General features: G+C 42.9%; 1 protein-coding gene across 1 annotated transcript in view; it reads left to right on the top strand.

Annotated features, from left to right (window-relative positions):
* LOC115105388 (E3 ubiquitin-protein ligase RNF43) overlaps positions 1-12824 on the top strand; it is a 193962-nt gene that overhangs the window by 65525 nt on the left and 115613 nt on the right.

The following is a 12824-nucleotide window of genomic DNA, read 5'->3' as shown; positions in this document are numbered from 1 at the left end:
AGGGCAGACGACTTTTCCCTTGTCACTGGGATGGCAGACTGGGAGTTGGAGTTCTAGGAAGATGATTCAACTTTGTCTCTTTATGTTAAGGTTCATTCTAAAGGCATTTAATGAGTTGTTGGTTTTACACAACTGAAGGGAGTTGTGTTCCTGAAGTTGAGGAGCGGCCCCGCCTACCTAACTAATTATGAAGGCTGTCATGGAGGAATTGGACTGTATAAACTAACGACCTACTTGTCAGTTATTATTACACATAAGGAGTCCAACCTCAAATTACATCCATTATGAGCTGGCCTCATGGACTATACTAGAGAAACAGTCATAGGCTGCATTGAGGTGCCTTGTTGTTCTTACCTTAACAAGTGATGTGCATAACACATATACAGTGCCTTCGGAAAATATTCAGACCCCTTTACTTTTTTCACATTTTGTTACATTACAGCCTTGTTCTTGAATGGTTTAAATAAAACAATTTCCTCAGCAATCTACACACAATACCCCATAATGACAAAGCGAATACAGATTTTTTTTAAATTTTGGCAAATGTGTTCAAAACAAAAAACATAAATACCTTATTTATATAAGTATGTTGTGACCTTATGCTGTGAAACTCAAAATTTAGCTCAGGTGCATCCTGTTTCCATTGATCATCCTTGAGATGTTTCTACAACTTGATTGGAGTCCACCTGTGGTACATTCTAGAGGTCGACCGATTAATCGGAATGGCCGATTAATTAGGGCCGATTTCAAGTTTTCATAACAATCAAAAATCTGTATTTTTGGACACCGATTTTGCAAAAAAAAACAAAAATGTTACACCTTTATTTAATCATTATTTAACTAGGCAAGTCAGTTAAGAACACATTCTTATTTTCAATGACGGCCTAGGAACTGTGGGTTACCTGCCTCCTTCAGGGGCAGAATGACAGATTTTCACCTTGTCAGCTCGGGGGATTCAATCTTGCAATCTTTCAGTTAACCAGTCCAACGCAATAACGACCTGCCTCTTGTTGCACTCCACAACGAGACTGCCTGTTACGCGAATGCAGTAAGCCAAGGTAAGTTGCTAGCTAGCATTAAACTTATCTTATAAAAAACAATCAATCAATCATAATCACTAGTTAACTACACATGGTTGATGATATTACTAGATATTATCTAGTGTGTCCTGCGTTGCGTATAATCTGACTGAGCATACAAGTATCTAAGTATCTGACTGAGCGGTGGTAGGCAGAAGCAGGTGCGTAAACATTCATTCAAACAGCACTTTCGTGTGTTTTGCCAGCAGCTCTTTGTTGTGCGTCAAGCATTACGCTGTTTATGACTTCAAGCCTATCAACTCCCGAGATGAGGCTGGTGTAACCGAAGTGAAATTGCTGGCTAATTTGCGCGCGTAAATAGCGTTTCAAACGTCACTCGCACTGAGCCTGCGGTTGTTTCCCATGCTCTGCATGGGTAACGCTGCTTCGAGGAGAGGGACGGAAGCTAGTGAGGAGAGGGACGGAAGCTATACTGTTACACTGGCAATACTAAAGTGCCTATAAGAACATCCAATAGTCAAAGGTTAATGAAATACAAATGGTATATAGGGAAATAGTCCTATAATTCACATAATAACTACAACCTAAAACTTCTTACCTGGGAATATTGAAGACTTGTGTTAAAAGTAACCACCAGCTTTCATATGTTCTCATGTTCTGAGCAAGGAACTTAAACGTTAGCTTTCTTACATGGCACATATTGCACTTACTTTCTTCTCCAACACTTTGTTTTTGCATTATTTAAACCAAATTGAACATTTCATTATTTATTTGAGGCTAAATTGATTTTATTATTGTATTATATTAAGTTAAAATAAGTGTTCATTCAATATTGTTGTAATTGTCATTATTACAAATACATTTTTTTTAAATCAGCCAATTATTCGGTATTGGCTTTTTTGGTCCTCCAATAATCGGTACGGTATCGGCGGTGAAAAATCATAATCGGTCGACCTCTAGTACAATCAATTGTTGGACATGATTTGGAAAGGCACACACCTGTCTATATAAGGTCCAACAGTTGACAGTGCATTTCAGAGAAAAAACAAGCCATGAGGTCGAAGGAATTGTCCGTAGAGCTCTGAGACAGGATTGTGTTGAGGCACAGATCTGGGGAAGGGTACCAAAACATTTCTGAAGCATTGAAGGTCCCCAAGAACACAGTGGCCTCCATCATTCTTAAATGGAAAATGTTTGTAACCACCAAGACTCTTCCTGGAGCTTGCCGCCCGGCCAAACTGAGCAATCGGGGGAGAAGGGCCTTGGTCAGCGAGGTGACCAAGAACGCGATGGTCACTCTGATAGAGCTCCCCAGATCGTCTGTGGAGATGGCAGAACCTTCCAGAAAGACATCCATCTCTGCAGCATTACACCAATTAGGCCTTTATGGCAGATTGGCCAGACGGAAGCCACTCCTCAGGAAAGGCATGACAGCCTGCTTGACATGACATCCCGCTTGGAGTTTGCCAAAAGGCACCTAAAGACTCTCAGACCATGATAAAACAAGATTCTCTGGTCTGATGAAACCAAGATTGTGGCCTGAATGCCAAGCGTCACGTCTTGAGGAAACCTGGCACCATCAGTACTGTGAAGCATGTTGGTGGCAGCATGATGCTGTGGGCATGTTTTTCAGCAGCAGGAACTGCTAGACCAGTCAGGATCGAGGCAAAGATGAACGGAGCAAAGTACAGAGAGATCCTTGATGAAAACCTGCTCCAGAGCGCTCAGGACCTCACACTGGAACGAAAGTTCACGTTCCAACAGGACAACGACCCTAAGCACACAGCCAAGACAATGCAGTGACAAGTCTCTGCATGTTCTTGAGTGGCCCAGCCAGAGCCCGGACTTGAACCTGATCGAACATCTCTGGAGAGACCTGAGAATAGCTGTGTGGCAACGCTCCCCATCCAACCTGACAGAGCTTGAGAGGATCTGCAGAGAAGAATGGGAAACTTCCCAATTACAGGTGTGCCATGATTGTTGCATCTTAACCAAGAAGATTCGAGGCTGTAATCGCTGTCGAAGGTGCTTCAACAAAGTACTGAGTAAAGGGTCTGAATGCTTATGTAAATATGATCTTTCAGGTTTTTTCTTTAATAAATGAGACCTGGTACAGTGCAAGTCATTACTGTGGCCTGTGTCGGAGTAGTGGCCTTACTAGCCTGTCCATGTGCTAGCCTGGTCCCAGCTCTGTTTGTATTGCCTTGGTGTTGACTAGACGTCACAAACAGATAGGTCTAAAATGTCAGAATGACTGTCCTTTTATAGTTGAAGCCAATATGTAGCCTAGTCCAAGATCTGATTGGTGTGATAACTGGCGTGATAATTGGCGTGATCATTTCCATAGGAGTTGGCAAGACGGCACAAAAAGATCTGGGACCAGGCTACATCTGTGCCACATAGCACTGGCTGGCTGTGAGGCTGGGTCTGACTTGTGGCCCACCCACGTGGTAATAGCTTGAATGGACAGACTGAAGGAACGTTGTGTTTTCCCTCTATCCTTCGTTATCGTTTCACTGCCAGGACTAGGAGTATCATTTTTGTGGTTATTTACTGTGGTTGACTGGGAAGTTGGATTGATCTGAGAGTTTAGTGGGGGTTTTTACTCTCCGTTGCAGGTGTGTGTGCACTTGACCCAGGCGATGTGTTGGTTTGTCTACAAAGGCTCCAATGTTACAAATGGATCAGGAATTTCTGCTTCCACTTTATATGGACTCCCCCCATCCTCCCCTCCTTGGTGTCATAAAGCAACCCCCTGACTAGCCCACCCACTGCGTCAAGAAAAGCTATTACGGATATGTTATTATATAGCTGAATCCATTGATGTTGCCACCTCTCTACAGAGCTTCTTTCTGCCTTTAGAGTAGCACTGTCTCTTAAGATGGTGGTCCTCATTGGAGACCAAATGCATGGTTTGAAATACAGAGGTGGAGGGGTTAGGAGGGGCTGCCTGGGAACCCCCAATAACAAATCAGGCCCCCCTATAAGAATTAAAATACAGATGTTGGATCTTAATTTGATCAACCTGTTGTAGGAGAACTTTCCTGAAATGCAGAACATTTTAAATGTGTAGTTTGAGGTTTAAAATAATAGTAACTTCAGGCTTGATTTTCCATTACAAAAAAATGTAGCAACCCCTACAAAGATTAATTATAATTCATAATAATTCACATTTCCTGTTTGCTGCAGGATTATTTTGGCTCAAATTAAGATCCTACATCTGTATCACTGTTTTGCTTTTGCACCCCTCTCTCTCTCAATTAAATTAAATTAAATGTGGCTTTTTTGGCATGGGAAATATACAGGTAACTGGCAATATAAAGGAAACACCAACATAAAGTGTCTTAATAGGGCGTCGGCCACTACGAGCCGCCAGAGATTCCAGAACAGCTTCAAATATCCCTTGGCATAGATTCTACAAGTGTCTGGAACTCTATAGGAGGGATCTGACATCATTCTTCCACGAGAATTTCCATAATTTGGTGTTTTGTTGGTGGTGGTGGTTGAAAACACTGTCTCAGGCGTCACTCCAGAATCTCCCATAAGTGTTCAATTGGGTTGACTGACACACACACACACACACACACACACACACACACACACACACAACCCCTCTTTCAAAGTCACTGAGATCTTTTCTTCTACTCATGGTAGCCAAAACACCAGTTTTTTATATTTTTTATTAATGTTTATTAATTATGAAATTATGAAAAAAAATATGAATTATATTGCAGGAAAGGGCTACTTCTTTCCAATGTGTCAAATAATTACATTTTTGTTTTCCCATGATTTGGTTGGGTCTAATTATGTTTCTGTCCTGGGGCCCTGTGTCAGAACCAGCTGACTGAGGGGGGACTGAGGGGTTCATCTCTCTGTAGGTGCGGGCTTTGTTATGGAAGGTCTCTCTCTCGCTCTCTCTCGCTCTCTCTCTCTCTCTCTGTCTCTCTCTCTCCAGTCCTCCCTCCCTCTATCTCTTCTGTAAACTCGTAAGTCAGGAGTCGCCTTTCAGAGAGCTCTTAAGAGGTCGCCCCCTATTGTCCTGGCATCGGACATGCACAGACACACACACACACACACACGCACGCACACACACACACACTTCCTCCCCCCTGTTCACACACCTTCACGCACACATAGTCCCGCTGCACTGAGGGCTAGAGGAAAATGCCATGCCACAGGAGGAAGACAGAGGAAGTGTAAGAGGTTAATGTGAGGCTGTTGAGTGACAGGGAAAGGACTGAGACTAGATCAGGTTGCAGGAGGAGAGGAGCAGCTCTCTATTGTCAGGATCAGAATGGCCTGAGCTGTGTCTCTATGAATGAGACTCTTCTCTCTATTAGTGGGGTCTCAGATCTATAGATCTTCCCTGAGATCAGATTAATGAATGGCGGTTTGAATCCCATTGTATTCAAAATAAGGACGCATGAGCTCATTGAGGAAAATGTTTCAACGTCTCTCATTAAAAGGGACATTTTTATTTGATGTAAATCAAGACATCCGCTACAATTGGAGCATTTTAATCTCAATATTATTCAATTTCCCAAGCCTAAAATATGAGTGAGTACACAGGAGTACACTTCCACAGGGGCCTCAATCACCTACAGGTCAACTGAACAATCTGTTGACAGTCTGTGCAATGTGACTAAGTATCCGTGAGCCTGAACTGAATGCAACAGTGCTAGGCTAGCAGCTGTAGCCTGCTGTTTATGTGCGTTAGCAACGGAAGGGTAGACAGGGGAGATATGTGCCATTGAGGACGTGCCAACTCTGTCTGTCTGTCTGTCTGTCTGTCTGTCTCTCTGTCTGTGTCTGTCTGTCTGTCTGTCTGTGTGAGTGAGTGAGTGAGTGAGTGTCAGTGGGCCAGGCTTGAGAGGAGCTGCAATATTAGGAAACAATAAATCTGACCCTGAAGACGAGGCGAGGACAGGGAGAGGGAATGTGGACAAGGAAGAAAGGAGAGGAGAAAGGGAATGTGGCAATGGATGAGAGAGGAGAATAGGACTGACCCTTTGAAGAGCAGAGATTGAAATATATATGCCAGCAGGAAATTATTTAAGGAGCCCCCTGGAATTGGAACTGTCCCTGGTTTAGTCATCTGTCAGAATCCAGAAAGGGGGGGTTGGAGATAGAGAGAGGCTAACTTTCTGCCAGCATCGTAGCATTGTTGTTTTTTTCTTGGAGGAGAGAGGAGACTGCAAACGAGCATACACAATCTATGTTTACGGTGAAATGCTGCCAGCGAACGACAGAAGAAGGAAAAAAATAAGCTCAAAACATGGACAGGGTCTGAGTGTATCTGAGAAGCTGCTTTCCTTCCCTGCCAGGAATCTCCTGAAAAACATTCCCAGACCATCACTGGCCAGCTTTAGAGTTTGAAAGTTCACGGCAGCATACCTGAAGTAGCTGAGCTGTTGGAGTTGTTGTTAGTGGTTGGTACTCCAGAGCAGCCGAACTAGCCTGATTCAACTAATGACGGACTTGCCTTGGTGATTAGTTGACTAATTGAATCAGGTGTGGCCAAATAAGTGGAACGGCCTACATCAAATAAGTGGAACGGCCTGGGGTACTTAAGGAGAGGGTTGGGAAACACTGCTCCAGACTGGAGCTAGGCCCTATACTCTCAGTCAAAGTGGAATGGAGTGGTGCCTGCCTGTTCTTGCTATCTCCAGTCATCTACTTTAAATCATAGACTACCAGTCATGTTATATAATAAAGTCTGTGTCACTGGTAGAGAGATTTATCTGTTGGGCACCAGAGTGCCCCGGCTGACAGACCAGCTCAGAGATCCCTGCTCTAGTCTTTATGCATCATGGGTACCAATTTAAAAACAAGAACCATGATATCACAGTGAAAGAGCAATTGGGATGAACGGGCTCACTGGCTCTCTGTTCAAAGTCTGGATGTGGCTTTGTCCCCAATGACCCCCTATTCCCTCTTTTTTTTAAAATTACTTTTGACCAGGGGCCATAGGTGGTAAAGTAGTGCACAAAATAAGAAATAGGGTGCCATTTGGGATGTATCCTGTGTTCTCTGCCCTTCCCAGCTTTCATCGTTCTGTCGTTCACATCACAACCCAAATGCTGCTTGACGTTGTTGAGTCGAAGGAATCAACAGACTGAGAAACTTTTCAAGTTCAAATCCTCTAAAATATGACAGAAAATATTGGGCTGTCTTGTGGTACAACGGCGCCCTGTGTTTTGTTGTCTGAGGCAGAAAGAGGCCGAGTGCGAAGGCCTGCCTGGAAGATGGCTCAAGATGTTTTCCCTTCTGTAATTATGTCAAAAATATATTTTATTGAGGAATGATGTCGAAATAAATGTCATTTACCAAACGGCCATTTTGCTCTTTTGTGCAGTTTCTGAGGATATTTTGGAGCCAGTCGTCTGCATTCCCTTGTCCTCTTTAATGGGCTCTTCCACTGGCGCCCAGAGAGGAGTCAGACAGACACACATGTAGTCAGTCAGTATGAAGGCTACTGCACTGTGTGTGTGTGTGTGTGTGTGTGTGTGTGTGTGTGTGTGTGTGTGTGTGTGTGTGTGTGTGTGTGTGTTTATTCCTTCATCCACGCTGAAGCCCTCTGCTGACGTTCAAAGACGCCAGAATTCTCTTCCTCCTGAGGTGGCACTGGCCTGTGAAAATGGAAACGGTGTCAAAATCTCCTGCAGCCTCAGCTCAATTGTGTACACTGTGTGTACTGTACCAGCGAAGGTGTGATGTGTGTGTACAGTAGAGAGGGCTTTCTATGTATCTGAATTGGTCTGTGATATGATCTGTGTAGACACTAGGCCAGGGGATTCAAATCCCAGCCTGGAGATCTGGAGTACTTCTGGTTTTCTTTTCTACCTGATCATTAATTGCACCCTCCAGTTGTCCCAGATCTAAGTCAGCCCTTGATTAGAGAGGAAGAATTTGCTTGCACTAGGCAGATGATAAGATGACTAGTAGAGCAGCAGTAATCAGAGTTATTGTTGCTTCCATCTCCAGTCGCAAAGCCTTCAGTAATGAGAGATAATAATAGGTTTGAGTCGATTAGCAGGTCTGGGTGTTGGATACTTTAATCTCTGACTCAATTAGACTGTCTATGACTGGGAGAATAGCTTAGGATTTATGACTGGGTCTGTTGTTATCTTACATATACAGTATATAGATACACACAAACACACACAGAGATACTCACCTAACACAGACAAACGGGTAGTCAGGGAACACACACACATACTGTGTGTGTTTACCTAACTGACCACCACTTGGAGTGTATCCCTCCCTCCACCCGCTGGGCTGGCTGTCTCAGACATTAGGGCAGCTAGAGGCTCTGGTGCCTGCCTGTCTACTGTCTACACTGGACACATTCTTACCCTGATATCAGTGCCCTGCTCCCAACAAAGATGTTGAAATCCCATATTGAAACACATCTAAGGAGGGGGAGAGGGTTCTGGAGAGTGGGGTGGGAATGGAGAAGGAGTGGGCGTTAAGGCTGGCGCCTACCCAAACTCGGCTAGGTGAACCGAACAAGTGTGCTTGCATACTCCCTTAAAAGACCTTTTCTTGAAAAACAAGAAAAAAACGTCAATAGGGCTGTTTATCCGTCTTATATAGTTTACATTTTTACGTTTTTCCCGAAGAGATCTTAGTCGCACATTTTTACATCTAACTAAGATGAAGTATTTCTCAAGAGAAAAAATGTGCATGAAAACAAGTTGTCTATTGTTGAATGACAACAAACACTTAATTGAAGAATCCCTACTGTTGACTAATGACCGAAGAAGGGGTGTTGACTTCGCTTGCCAAAATTTGGCTTGCCTCTAGAGAAAAATGTGTGTGCACGAACAACGGGAAGAAAACTTGCCGTAGACCAAAATGAACAAAAACATCAGGAAATGACTGTTCGATTTCAGATGGGAAGCATACAGAAGCCTTCAGATGACTGGCCTCATAAATCTCCATACTGAAAAATAAATGTAGCTACATTTTTTAGGATACATGTGAAATATAAAAAAAATGGTCAAATAAATGTATTTTTAAAAAAAAACTATATTTAATAGATTTTAAATACATTCCAACATATATTATGGAATGTATTTAGAATGTATATATTAATGTACAGTATGTAAAATGTATATCACAATATACACTGGGTATACCAAACATTAGGAACTGGATGTCCTTTGGGTGGTGGACCGTTCTTGATACACACAGGAAACTGTTCTTGACACACTCAAACCGGTGCGGCTGGCACCTACTACCATACCCCGTTCAAAGGCACTTAAATCGTTTGTCTTGCCCATTCACCCTCTGAATAGCACACATACACAATCCATGTCTCAATTGTCTCAACGCTTAAAAATCCTTCTTTAACCTGTCCCCCTTCATCTACAGATTGAAGTGGATTTATCAAGTGGCATCAATACGGGATCTTAGCTTTCAACTGGACTCAAATGGTCAATCTATGTCACGTGTCAAACTCATTCCACGGAGGGCCGAGTGTCTACAGGTTTTCTCTCCACCATTGTACTTGATTGATTAATGGTGGTCACTAATTGTTAAGGAACTTAATGATGAATTAAGGTCACTAATTATTAAGGAGCTCCCCTCACCTGGTTGTCTAGGTCTTCAGTTAAAGCAAAAACCAACAACCCGCAGACACTCGGCCCTCCGTGGAATGAGTTAGACACCCCGGGTCTGTGCCATGAAAAGAGCGGGTGTTCTTAATTTTGTACACTCAGTGTATGTTAAACGCACCGGAAAAGGTATTTCAAAATACATTCTGAAATACATTAAATAATGTATTTTTGAATACATTTTAAAATGTATTTGGAAATGTCTTGTTTGTATTTGTAAGAAATACATGTTTACATTAAAAAGTATGGCAAATATAAAAATTTGGCCAAACCATATTGTAATGAAATGATGAATGTCTTAACAATGGAGCTCTGTAGTATCACTTATGTCAGTCTCATTAACACTACAGAACAGAACAAGCTCAACCATCATTAACAGAGTACAGTACAACATAACAACTGAACTGAACTTTCCCCCATGGGTGGCCTAAAGAGAGCCACGCCTCCATCAAGCCACGCCTCCAGATCCTCTAATATATAAAAATATATATTTAACTTCTTGAGATGGGAAAATGTGTTTTTTATGAAGTTGAACATTTGATATAATGTTAAATTAGGTGAGATCAAACAGTTTTTTTTACTCACCATAACCAAAGCATTTCTGGAATTGTCAGGCATTACATGCATTTGAGCATTTCTGGAATACATTTTAAATGTATTTTAGCAATGATTCAAGTATATGTACATGTATTTGAAATACATTTTAGGTTAAGTTAATACATTTTTCTACATGGGTCCTCTGTCGTCAATGGGCTGGAAGCCTTAGAGGGTAGAGGGAGAGCAGGTGTGAACTTGTGTGTTTGTGCGATTGCGTGACTGAGAGTGTGTGTGTGTGTGTGTGTGTGTGTGTGTGTGTGTGTGTGTGTGTGTGTGTGTGTGTGTGTGTGCTTGCTAAAGTACAGTACTGAGGACGTGGCACTGTGCGGGGTAATATTTGCTGTGCATACCCGCATGAGATATATCATCAGACACTGTTTACGTTTTTTGGGAGCTTACTTTTTTCTCTTCCCTGATCTGTTCAGCTAACTAGCTTGAAGCAACTGTAGGCCAACAGGGTTTCAGTTTTGTTGCTGCCTTTCCCTCGTTGTCTTCAACTCTTTTTGTCCTGCTATCTGGGCTGATCACGGGGCGATAAGGAGAGGAGGAGGAGGGTGGAGGAACGGAGGGAGGAGAAAGGGAGGGGGGGGATCAGTGACTTCAAAGTGGCGTGGCAGCATTCTCCCGACCAGGGCTGTTTACACTGCTCAGTGGAGTCTGCATTCCTGCCTCTCATTTTTCCATGGCATACCAAGAGGAGCTCCATGCTCCTGGCCGAGTGCCAAAGGGCTCAGCGACGTTAACCCCCCCAACCCCTACTACACTCCTCTGTTCCACCCCTCTCCCAACCTCCTTTGCAGCCATTAAAGCGAGACGAGGTCAGAATTAGAGGAGCACGGAGCACATGCACCACTCTCAACAAGGTGACCCAGGGAGAGAGGTGGGGGAGAGGTTCTCATGCATCAGGGCACCACAGGAGCCTTCTGAGGTGGGTGGGGTGACGGTGAGGGTTCAGTCGGGTGCTCCTTCTGTTCTTCCTCCTTATTGTCACTCTACAATTATTTTTAATTGTTTTCATCCTCTTCTTTTTCCTCTTCCTCCTTCTTCGTTCTCCTCATCCTCCTCCTTTTCTTTCTGCCTCCCTCTCCCTGTCGTCAGTTATTCCCTGGACAGAACCAGATGACATTCACTACACTCTTAGAAAAAAGGTGCTAAGTAGAACCATACAGAGTTCTTTGGTTTGTCCCCATAGGGGAACCCTTTTTGATGCTGGATAGAACCCCTCTATGTACAGTAGGATTCTTCAAAGAACCCCCTATATATGGTTCTACCTAGAACCCTCTGAATGGTTCTGCCTATAACCTTCTATAAAGGGTTCTACCAAGAACAATTTTTTCTTCTAAAGTTTTTTCCTAGAACCATCTATGAAGGGGTCTTTCCTAGAACTCTCATTGAATGGTTAAACCAGCCTTATTAGCCTTTAAAATGTATAATTTATGACAATAATTACATATCTCATTATTTAAGGGCCTAGTTATACCCTAACACAGTGGTGTTAGGAATCTCCTGGTTTACAGGCCACATCAGGCCTGTAAGTCTCATTAAACTGGCTTGCAAAGTGATGTGTAATTCCTATTGGAATCCAGCCAGAGTTAAGGTCTCCAAGAAGTGCCATTTTTAATCACCCACAACCTTCATTCAGAATGACTGCCAGGGTAGGGAAGATTGAATTCTGAGACAACCAACAATCATCTAAACTGGAACAAGCATCTCAGTAATGGGTGCATTAAATCCAACAGATGTATATTTGTGTAGCATAAAAATCAACCAATCAACGCAAAAACACAGATAATACACATAAAACAAACAATTCTGAAAATCTCCCTGCAATAGAGCATGCTGGGAAATATTATATATGGTTCTATGTAGAACCCTTCTTGACTTCCAACGAATCATCAAAGAACTCTTTCTTCCAGAAAGGGTTTTTCTGATCAAAATGATTCTTGGTAGAACTGTATGCCTACCCTATCCCATTAAGAACCCTTTTGGAACCCTTTACCTCACATTACAGCCTACACCTTGTTTACTCTTATTCTGAAGGATTTCTCAATGTATTCTCACTAGTCATCAATCACAGTAAGCTTTACATCCCTTTCTTTCTAAAGGGAAAGTGAAATAATGCGGTGTAAATAACAATTACTCCTCCCAATTACAAGCTATTGTAAGAGCCGTCACCACATCACAGCGAACCCAGCTGATTCGTTTATGTGTATTTACTCCAGCGTTGTCAAGGCTGTTTGTGTCCCGGCCATATTCACATGCAGCAAGAACAACAATAACAACCCAAGGGATTTAATTTGTCTTCTTTTAATTGGCTTGTTTCTTCATGGCTCCGTCTTTCCTACAAAGACTGCAGAGGACTGATTATGGGTTCCACTTTGGAGCAGAGGAATGGATGGAGGGATGGAGAGGTCCTGGGTCACATGGAGAGAGAGAGGGGGGAGAGAGAGAAAGAGAGGAAGAGAGAGAGAGAGAGAAAAAGAGAGAGAGAGAGAGTATGTGTTTTTGTGCAGGAAGACGTCAGCTTTTGGGTCTAGTTTGATGTGTTTTTCTTCCACAAGTTCCTCCA

This window comes from Oncorhynchus nerka, linkage group LG22, assembly GCF_034236695.1.
Source record: "Oncorhynchus nerka isolate Pitt River linkage group LG22, Oner_Uvic_2.0, whole genome shotgun sequence".
Taxonomy (NCBI): Eukaryota; Metazoa; Chordata; class Actinopteri; order Salmoniformes; family Salmonidae; genus Oncorhynchus; species Oncorhynchus nerka.
The sequence above is the reverse complement of the archived record's forward strand: the minus strand, read 5'-3'. Positions and strand labels throughout refer to the sequence as shown.